General features: G+C 46.8%; 1 long non-coding RNA gene across 1 annotated transcript; it reads left to right on the plus strand.

Annotated features, from left to right (window-relative positions):
• The first annotated feature begins 394 nt into the window (after nt 1-394).
• Nucleotides 395-3,740, plus strand: LOC135899492 (uncharacterized). Its single transcript, XR_010563629.2, has 4 exons — nt 395-515; nt 2,068-2,202; nt 2,675-2,827; nt 3,084-3,740. It is a non-coding gene; the product is annotated as an uncharacterized lncRNA (long non-coding RNA).
• Nucleotides 3,741-10,111: the final 6,371 nt, after the last annotated feature.

Below are 10,111 nucleotides of genomic sequence, written 5' to 3' on the forward strand. Positions count from 1 at the left end.
AACTCTGGGTAAAAGAAAATCAAGTCCCAAGCTAGTCAGCAATGAACGTCGTAGAATTTCAATCTTTCAAGACACAAAGTTTACGGATTGCTCAAGCAAAAATAGTATTTGTCGCTAGAGCTTTCAGCGCCACTTATGTTTTCTATCGTGAGTAGCACGCTAAATAAAAGAGAACTCTTCACACACCGCCTTCAAAAGGACAAACTGTCCAAAAGTCATATGACGTGGCAGTGTCTCTGATAACTATAGTATATTCGGGGTATGACAAGTTGAAATCATCCGCATCGACCGATGTTGAATTTATCACTGTCGAACGCAGCGCCAAACTTGGGAAGCGACGAAATTGGACGCCGTCGCGCCAGCGTAGCCGCGCCAACTGCGAAGAGGCAAAGTATTTGTTCGTTCGCATGCTGCATTGTTACTGTTTTGAAAAGTGCGGATTTTTTCTTCGGTTTGAGAAATTTCGATGTCACAGCAGACCTGGCTTTAGCATCCGTCACGGACTTCACAAAGAGGTAAGCGCTTTTACTTATTACTGTCATTGTATATGTCAATTTTGCTGCAAACCTACGGCGCTCACGTTTTCGCGCCATTGTCAAGCTCACGGAATCTGCTCGCGTAACAAGTAACAAGTGAAGTTCTTACGAAACGTTACCGCACCGCCGCGGCTTCTATTGAGCTGTTAGCTGGAATGACAGCAAAGTAATTACACACATACGCTGCGTTTTCTCGCTCAAGCACGGCACTCCGTCGTGCGTGGCTTATATTCTGACTGCTGTTGTAGAAGTCGCGGGGCGCTTTTTTTTCCCTTTTTTTTTGTGTTGCTGGGTGTTCGTCGGAGAGACTTTCTCGCGTATGCTGCGCTCGTGCTGAGTCAGTCGTGACGTATTATTTCTCGCGCCTTACGGCGCTCTACCTTCAAATAATATCACTGATTTTCCCGAGGGAACAGTGGCGGCCTAGTAGAGACCGGGCTTGCTCTCTTGGAGCAGTATCTTCGCGCATGCCCGGCTCTTTTGTTGTTTCCGGTGTACAATCTGTTTCGCACTTAGGGGAAAACTCGGAGCGCCTTGCATCGCGATGCGGCGAGCGCTTGAGTCAGGCGACGGCAGCAGCGCGCGCAGGCGTAGGTGCTCGAGTGGCGGGGTCTTGATCGGCGTCGTCTGCTACGGCGACGCGCGCTGGCCGCATTGTCAGGAAGCGTGCTACTGTCAGGGGCAGTGCGCCGATGTCATCGTTACTGCGTGAAATGAGCCGGTATTTACTAAGCGTTGTGCGACGCCCCCTGATGCGCCTCGATGGTAAGTTCATCGCTGAAAGGTGCAGGACAGTCAAAGACGACGTACTGATTCCATACATTCTTGACGGCCCATTCCTGGAACGTGACTATATATTCTAACACGATGGCCGCCGATCCCCACTGCTGGTAATGTGCAAGAACTGCTGGGAGAGCGCGCTGTTACTCTCTTGGAGTGGCCGCCCCAATCTCCGGGCGCCATCATTTTAAATGTCTGGGGCTCGTTGAAAGTATCGCTGGCGCACCATTCCCTCTATCAGTCGCCCGAGGATAGGCTTCGATCCACCATCGTCAGCGACGGAGATGTGCTGCGAATGAACACATCGCTGATCAAGTCACTCTACACTGCACTGCCTTGCGATGTTTCGCAAGGCAGTGCAGTGTAGAGTGAGTGCATGTAGAGTGAGTGCAGTGCATCGCTGCCGCTGGGGACATGACGAGGCTCTAACTGAAGTTCGGAGCGTGACGTGTCCGATTCCCCGCCGGCGGGCAGGGTCTGTCTGGTGTAGTGAATGATTGTCGAGAAAAATCACTTCCAGCTCATTGTTCGTTCGCATGCTGCATTGTTACTGTTTTGAAAAGTGCGGATTTTTCGTATCGTTTCGATTTTTATTCGTATCCGTTTGGTTCATCGTGTTCGACCCTCATAGTTATCATTGGATGCAGTTTATCAGCAGCTCTAAAACTCGTCATAGTAGTTGAGATTGGTAAAGATTTATTCAATGAATGCTTAGTGTGCAATATATTGTAAAAATGTCGCTTACTTTCAGACAATCAGGGACGCCATTTCAGACCCAGCAAATTTGGATGTCAGCAGAATAAAAGTCTTGCTGGAGGCAACGCTGGAAGCTCGGCGGAAAAGCCCGGAGAATGAACTTCCTGTGTACTTTCTAAACCCAGACGTGGTACGACCACATTTAAATTCTTGACTTTCCCATTTCACACAAATGTTATGACAGTTTTCGCTTCTTTAAGAAATGGTGGTGATGTTGGATCCCAAAGTAGATACACCAGATGACACTAGAGTGGTGCATGTAGTGCACACATTAGGTGTCTTGTCCACCATGTCTTCTAGTTGATTTGGTAAAATTTGTTACAGTTGGAAAAAATAGTACTATGAACATTGCTACACGGCAGGAACATTTCTTTAATGTGCACCTTTCTGTCCAAAGGTGCAAGCATTGTGGAATTGCAGTTTTTGTTTCTGAAATGTGATTCATGTTTTATATACAAAACTAGTGCTCTGTTAGCTTTCTGTGACACCATTTTTTTTAAACCTAAGAACACCACAATTGAAATGTGTAGTTCCAGAGATTCAGCCTTGTCACTGTGTCTAGCATCCTAGGTATACTGAGCACTCTGTGTACATTATTGCAGCTTGCACTTGAGGCCGAACTGAGGTTTGAAGCTTCTTATGAAGACATGCTAGCCAAGCTTCAACATATTCGAAAGATGCTGGTTCGAACGAGCTTCATCGAGATTGACGAGTACCTTCGGCCAAAAAAAGCTGAATTTGCCCTGATCTCATTGGTAAGCATTCTTTATGCTCAACGTGCTAACACGCCTTCGCTCACGTGCTAGTCCATACTTTAGCACATTTGTAAAAATCAGTCATTGATCTAGTCACATTTATGCTTTGGCGAAAAATAGTTTGCAACTTAGATGCCATTTTGTTTAGTTTAGCTGAAGTTGTAGATACCTATTTAAGGAATTGAGTAGCTACCAGTTCTGGCAAATGCTAGAGGGCATTTTGCTGCAGTGCAGTGAACCAAAGTTTCTTTTCAAGGAGACACATGAACGAGGTGTGCCTATTCCTGGCCCTTGTATCATCGCCCAAGATGGACACAAAGTCGTCTGCAAGGGCCACACCATTGATCTGGCTGCGGGATCATCACTGGAGCATGCTTTAATCATTTGCGTAACACTTTATTTTATCTTGGATATCACGTACCCAAATGCATTTGGTCAAACTTTGGGTTTGGTCCAGACAGCATTAGCTAAGAGGGAGCCTTCTCCACGCTGCTTGATGTCACACAAACTTACGCCGTGTTTAAAACAGTTGAAACATCCTGCAAGAACTCGTTAGCAGATGAGATGCTGTATGTAAGATCTCCTTTTTTCTTTGAGCACAAACAATGCAAAGAGGTAGCAGTGACTCACACAAACCTACAACCTAAAGGACAGCTTTTGGGTTTGGTAGTTCTAAAAACGCATTGCTTAAAGTTGTGGCCAGTCATAACAGCTTTGCTTTAAGCATGTACACGCATTGTCACCACATTTAGGGCAACTGTTTATTGGTCTATTTTCTTTTTTGACTTTGGGCGACAAATGATAGGTGTGATTTTTTGCAAGTGTATGCGGCATACTCAAAGCGATACTGTTGCACTTTGTAGAAAAATGCGTGTTGCTACAGTGAGGCATAACAACACTTATGAGGCTCGCATTAAAAACACTACTCTTTCTAGATTAAAAAAGAAAATAGCTGCCATATCAGCAAATTTGCAGTAATTGTCATTTTCCAAGCTCGTAGCTAAACATTGATATTCGCAGTTATTTCTTTTGCGTACGTTGTAATGGCAAAATTGCAGCCATCCACCAATTATGACTTTTCCACTTATTAGGAATTGCCAAACCCGCTGTTCTCAAACATTGGTCCTGAACATTCGAGCCCAAATTTCGACCAATAATACATTCGTTGGGTGAACTAGAATAACCAAGTCTTGTGTCACAGTTCCAGGATATTCTGATTATAAAGACTTAATATTGTGTCTGCAAGAAATTGTGTTAAGCTGCAGTTTTTAATTAGTGTATATGTGCTACAAATATAAATGAACAAGGCAATTTGTGAATGGAGCTTATTATTAAGATGTCAGGAAAACTGACATTACTGGAATGCTATTTCTTATGACAAATTTTTCAAACTACGAAAGGCTGTTTTTAATTTCAAACCTTTTTGATATGACATCCTGCATAAAAATTAAGCATTGTCAAATGCTACATGAGGCTAGTAGGCAGTTTTTTTTTTTGTAGCAAGGTCTGTACCAGCCCTTCAGTTTACAAGTTGTGAATGACTTGCAAGTTGTCTTATCTATAGTCAGAGAAATGCTTTTTGGAGGAAAAGTGTGTCCTCATATACAGGGCTTGCAACATGAGAGTAGTATTTTGTGATTGCTGAAAGTTAGTGTTTCTATCGGCTGTTTTGAATGTTTTCTTGCTGTATAACAGCTTTAGATGCAGGGGCAGCGCTTCCCTTCTAAGCATGTAAAGGTTAAAAAAGAATTTTGACCTCTTATATGAAGCATTCCTGTCAGCCTTCATTTTAGTGGCAACACATCTTGTTCTTTCCTCTTTGTAGCCTTCTGAATTACTCCTTGTTCTCTGTGGTCGATGCAGTGGAATAGCTGTTTAGTGCTTGTGCTTGCTTGGCTCTGGTGAGCGGTGTTATAGCAATTTAGGAAGCTACCTTGCTTGCTTTAGTGGTTTTGATAAAATTCATGATACAGCAGGAAATGCTGAGTAGCGGTGAATTGTAATCGGCTATAACTAATAGCTAATGCCGGAAGGTTTATGCCTGCCTGCACATTTAGTTTGATGCAATGTCTGTACCTGTTTTTAAGACCGCAAGCTGCCTTATAGTTTCGTCTTATCTAGTCGGGCAGAAAAGTCCTATTTGGAGGAAGCTGTGTCCTTTTAATGCTTTATGAGTTATCTATTTCTTTGGCACTACCTTGTCGTAGTAGTGGTGCTAAGAGATCTAGATATGTTTGAATGTTTTGTATTATCAGAATGTTACTTTTTGTTGGGCGTGACTTTGATTATTATATATGCTATTATCGTTTTTAATGCACAGGAAGAACTCTGGTTTTTGTTATTTAGCGTTCTTTTTAATGATTCCACATTGTACTGATGGCATGCAGTAGGCTTCATTGTTTATTGCTGTGCAGTATGGGTCTCTTGATTGTTTAGTTTGCAATGATGTTTTTGCATTGTTGCGGTTCTGAACGATTATGTAAAAGTTTTTATGTAATAAAATATCAAAAAGAGCATCTGTGTAATTATTATAGTGTTACGTACTAATGAATAAGTGTATTTCCATTTTAAAACAGCAGGACTCTGTTTTTGGCACCATTTTCCGGCAAGACTTCGAGCAGAATTCCTTACAGGGTTACTTCCTGCCATTTATTACTACATAGATGACCTGGCTAGCTGAAATGGTGTTGCAAATATTATATATATGTGGTATTGTTCCAGGAAAAATAGCAGTCAATTTATACAAAACGGCACTCCAGGAATAAATATGTGGAACATGGTTTTACTTATACCATTCTTCACTGAAGAGGAACATTGTTCCACACATTAGTGTGTGGAACGTGGTTTCTCTTACATCATTGTAAACTTAAGAGCAACAATGTTCCTCATATTTAAAATTTATCCAGCTCCCGTGTTACTCATATATAAGGGGAACTTTTTTGCAAAAAAGTTGCCCTTACTAAGAGGAACCTATGTGTAACCAGATTAAGAGTGTACAAAGACTGCTTTTCAACGTCATCGAGGATTCGACAAACACCAGTTGCAAAGCATCGCATAATAACCGAAAAGTGCGCTCGGCCACTCCGCGAGAGCCCTTCTCGAGTTTCCGAGAACGTGAAGCTATAAGACTAAGTCGACGAAATGCTGCGCTACAGTATCATCCAGCTGTCGAAAAGCCCCAGGGCATCTCTTGTTTTAGTTAAGAAAAAGGATGGAACCCTATGTTTCAGCGTCGACTGAACAAGATGATGAAGAAGGACGTATACCCCCTTCCCACGGATAGACGACGCATTGGATCGGCTCTGGAACGCCAAATACTTCTCGTTGACGAATTTCAAGTCAGGCTACTGTCAAATAGAAGTTCACGAGAGGTAACACGAAAAGACTGCCTTCAACGCGCCAGACGACCTCCACGAGTTCAAGGTAATGCCATTCGGACTGTGCTCGGCGCCTGCAACGTTCCAGCGCGTGATGGGCACCGTGTTAACAGGATTGAAGTGGCAGTCCTGTCTTGTTTACTTGGATGACGTCGTCGTCTTCGCCGGTAATTTCGACGATCACCTTAGGCGGCTTGCGACAGTACTTGAGGCCATCAAGTCATCAGGGCTCACCCTGAAGCCAGAAGAGAGCCGTTCCGCTTACCATAAGCTTCTGTTCCTAGGCCACGTCATCAGCAAATCTGGAGTCCGCCCCAATCAACCCACAGAAGACAGCCGTCATCGCAAAGTTCCAGCAGCCCATCGACAAGAAGGCAGTGCGTAGATTGGCATGTGTGTTTGCTACCGGCGATTCGTCAAGGACTTATGACGCATCGCTGAGCCACTGACACGTCTAACTAAATGTCATGTCGAGTTCAAGTAGGAAACGCCGCAGGCCGACGCATTTCAAGAACTCAAACGACGCATGCAGTCGCCACCTGTACTTGCGACCTTGGACGAGGACGCCGATACACAACTCCACACTGACGCCAGTAGCCTAGGCCTCGGTGCCGTCCTAGCTCAGAGGAACGACGGACTTGAATGGGTCATAGCTTATGCTAGCCCGTCGCTGTCAAAAGCAGAAGGCAATTATTCTACGGCCTAAAAGGAAACCCTCGACATTATATGGGCTGCAGCAAAATTCCGCCCTTGTCTATATGGCAGGCCGTTCAATGTTATCGAATATCACGCTTTGTGTTGGCTAGCGAATTTAAAGGCCCCTCCAGGACGCCTGGCGCCGCGAAGCCTCAGACTGCAAGAATATGACGCCACTGTAATGTACAAGTCCGGACGAAAATACTCTGATGTCGACTGCCTGTCCCGCGCTGCCGTTTACTCACCGCCACAAAATGACCACGAGGAGCACGCCTTTTTAGGTACAATAAGTGCAGACGACTTTACCGGACAGCAGCCAGCGGACCCGGAGCTCAGAAGCTTCGCTGAGTACTTTCCAAGGCAAGACTGACTTTGTCCTGAGGGTATTTAGGGATAGATTGCCTTCCTTTTTTCTTACAGAACGACGTCCTGTTGAAAAACATTTCTCCAGCCCTTGCAAACTATACGTTCTCGTTGCGCCCACAGCACTCCGGTCAGAAGAGCTGCCCGCCCTGCACGATGATAAGACAGCTAGGCAGCTCGGTTTTTCCCGTACGCTCGCAAGAGTAAAAGTACTACTGGCCGCGCCCGACCGCCGACGTCGCCCGTTACGTCAAGACATGTCGAGACTGCCAGCGACGCAAGACACCGTGGCCGGCGGGATCACAACAGCCGAGCAAGCCTCCTTGCCGACTGTTTCAGCAGATTGGGGTGGATTTTTAGGAGCCCTTTCCGACATCAACACCTGGAAACCAGTGGATAGTCGTGGCTACCGACTACCTTACCTGCTATACGCCGAAACGAAAGCACTGCCTAAAGATTGTGCGGCTTAACTTGCTAAATTCTTAGTCAAGAACATCCTGCTGCGACATGGTGCCCCATAAGTCCTCATCACCGACCGAGGAACGGCCTTCACTACAGAGCTCCCCAAACCATTTGGCGATAACGCCAGACAAGCCACAGGTGGACAACTGCCTGCCACCCGCAGACGAATCGTCTTACGGAGCGTTCTAAAGCTGGTAGAGCGCAACATAGAAAGGAAGAAACCAGTCAAGCAGACAAGATGAAAGAACAGAGCGCTCTGTGTGTTTTCATCTGGCCGGCTCGGCTTGTTTCTTCCTTTCTATGTTGCGCTGTATACCAGTTTTAGAATGCATACCAACTCGCCGAACCCTCAACCACAGCTTACGGAGCGGCTGAACAAGACTCTAGCCGACATACTTGCAATGTACGTCGACGTCTGGCACAAGCCATGGGATGCCGTCCTGCGGTATAGGTAACCTTCGCTTACCATGCAGCGGCCCAAGAAACAACGCAGATCACGCCGTTCAAGCAGGTTTACTGAACCCTATAGGACTACGCTACGCCATGCTTCCGCATGTCACCGCGAAAGAGAACCTCGATGTCGTCGCATATATCTCCAGCATGCCGAAGAAACCCGACAGCTCGCCCGACTGCGCGTCAAGAACCAGCAGAGCACCAGCAGCCTACACTACAATCTTTGACGACGCCACGTGGAATACCAGCCCGGCGAGCGAGTTTGGGTCTGGACTCCGATCCGCCGACGAGGACTGAGTGAGAAACTATTGCGACGCAATTTCGGACCCTACCAGATCATCCGACGTATTGGCGCACTGGACTATGAGGTCGTGCCAGACGGCATTTCGCAAACGCAGCGGCGCCGCGCACGACCTGAAGTCGTCCACGTATAGTGCGTCTTAAGCCTTTCTACGCTAACGAACATAGGGACTTAGTTTCTTTGTTACTTCATAGGTGTTTGTTTATTATGCGCGGTTTTGTTTTCGCTTTCGTATTTGTAGCATCGGAACGATGCTCTTTAAGAGGGGGGGGGGGGGTATTCACATGTGTACTTGTTTATCAGGTGACCGCGTCTCACCGCCTAACAAATTTTATCCCTCAGCGCAGGGCGCGCCTGCATGTATCGAAAGTTTCTCGAATGTTATCGATGGTTTTATCCGCCGTCTGTTGTCACCGAACCTTGCGCAATCTGAGTGCATGTGCGCATGTGCAATAGTGTCGTACTTCTGGAAGACACGCGGGCACCAGCGATTATTCTGGAACTCTCGATGACTCATGTGTAAAAGCCGACGCGCTCGCCCCGCACATGAGATTTCCATAATCGCATATTGTGTTCGCCGCTATCGTTGTACTTTGAGTGTAGCGTGTCTTTTGAGGGCACAGGTTCGCCTAATAGAACGTAATTTCACAATTTTATTACTCTGTTCCGTACCGTCACTACTACGTGACAATAGGGACCTTTAGCGCGTCCGGTATCCGGGAAAGCGCGGGCGGTTTTCCGGTTTAGCGGGGGCGTAAAGGTGAGCGGCCCGATCGGTGGCGCCAGCTGGTGGCGCAAAGCTCAACCACACAACCACGGAGCTAATTACTGTATTCTGCTTAGCTGCTGGGGTAAATATTCGACAGTGGCGTAATCGTGTTCACAATTACGCCGCTGCCAAAAATTTGCACGAGTGGCGAAGCAGGATATGGTGAGTTACTGCAGTTTTAGCTATGCGTTTGTCTGGTTGAGCTCTACAACACCAGGCGGCTTCACCGCTCACGTTTACGCCCCGACCATCCGGTAACCCGCCCAAACCGCTCCCGTTTACCGGATTAGCGTACAAGCTAAACGTCTCTAATATGTCATAACACGTCGACTACCAACAGGCAAGCCAAAATATCACCACCCAAGCACTCCGTACAAATGGTTAACCAGCGAAGCGCAAACATGCGGCCCGGTGACTGGGTTGATCCCGACGGTTCATTAAACGACGGCTGCCGGATCCTCGGGACGCAGTTGCTGCTTGTGCTGCAGCATCGCCACGGCGTGGACGAGCTCGTTCCCTGTTCTGCTCGCAGCGTTTCTCATCGAAAGCCGCCTGCTCCTCAGGAGTACGCATGATGCGTGGCCTAGCCATTCGGAGCTGGTGAGAAACTGTTGCGCGCGCGCTCGGCTGCGGAGAGCAACGACGTCACTACTGGCGGAGCTAGCCAATCGCGCACCTCTTTCTCTTTTTTTCGCGCATGCGAATGGGGTTGTGCCGGAGGAGTTTTCGGCGTACAGGCGACAGATGGAGGAGCCGATCGGCTAGCCATATATACAGCTTTCGCTGTTTCACAAACAACACTGGGAACACCAACCGCTTCCATAAGCCGCGGAACAGTTGACGTAAAATGTGGTTTATTATGA

The sequence above is a fragment of the Dermacentor albipictus genome, chromosome 6 (assembly GCF_038994185.2).
Source record: "Dermacentor albipictus isolate Rhodes 1998 colony chromosome 6, USDA_Dalb.pri_finalv2, whole genome shotgun sequence".
Taxonomy (NCBI): Eukaryota; Metazoa; Arthropoda; class Arachnida; order Ixodida; family Ixodidae; genus Dermacentor; species Dermacentor albipictus.